We start from the raw sequence: 1,197 nt of genomic DNA on the forward strand, positions 1-1,197 counted from the left end.
GTTAGTTGGGCTCGAGCATAAAGGGTTTCGTACCGTTACACACACAATGGTTTATTTGTTTTAGTCACAACTTACTAGGCCCTGTTACAAAAAGACTACTTTGACGGCCCCCCATTTCTTTATTTTTAAACGTAAAAAAACAGAAAAATTATTCATTGAGATCTAAATAAACGAAAAGCTTGTTTTTCCGCTTATTGTTACTCGTTATCTTCGTCGTCCGATCGATGTGATTGTACTGAAAGAAGAGAAAATCCATATGGAATCAGAACAAAGTAGTAAACAAATTATAGTTAGGTATATACCTTTCGTTTTTGCAGTTGCATTTGCATATGCTACATTGCACTGTGTAGGGTAGACCCACCAGCCGCCGACACGTGCAGCGCATTGTTTCGCATCCTTTTTTACAGCCGCAGCAGTGGTCTAAGTATGATATCACCTGCCGTATCTCCCTAGCTTCAGACCACTGCGATACCCAACTACCATTAGGTGACCAACCCCAAGAGGACGGCAATGGCACAGAGGCATAATCAAGAACAAGGGCATTTCCCTATAAGTGGCCCGCTTGATATATGACACGGAGCGCGTGTTTTTGTAATGCTGCCGTTGTTGGTGGGATGCTGGTTACCAATTTATTTTTGATAGCAACGAACCACGAGATCGCCTGCGCTCAAGATCGCAAGAAGTTTTGAATCTTGCATAAGATTCTATACGATGTTTCATATTAGCAGTTGCCACATTGTGGGGGGGTTCATTCTGCTTTGGTTTCGTGCAAACAAAACATAACTCTTCTTTTGTGGAAACTAAAGGTTCTGAAAGGCTCGAGTTGCCCGTGATGAATTTGAAGGCCCTATGCTGCTGACACTGCCCTTTTTTAAATTCTTCTTTATGCGGTCTAAACTTTCACCCTTATATCTTGCCTAGCATTTTTTGTACCACTTGGCTTGATTAGTAATTAAAACCTGCAGAATGCCATCACCTTGGTTCAACCAAAGAGTAACCATAATAATAAGTATGGGTACTATTTGGTTCAACTTAGCAATTAGTTGACCACACGGCAAAATGTAATTTAATTTTTTTAGTTCTTCAGACACAGAAGCTATAGCTCGAGCTATAGCTTCTCACTTATGGGGAAATGCCCTTGTTCTTGATGATGCCTCTGTGCCATTGCCATTCTCTTGGGGTTGAAAGTCATCTAAT

Source organism: Photinus pyralis, unplaced genomic scaffold, assembly GCF_008802855.1.
Source record: "Photinus pyralis isolate 1611_PpyrPB1 unplaced genomic scaffold, Ppyr1.3 Ppyr1.4_LG9, whole genome shotgun sequence".
NCBI lineage: Eukaryota > Metazoa > Arthropoda > Insecta > Coleoptera > Lampyridae > Photinus > Photinus pyralis.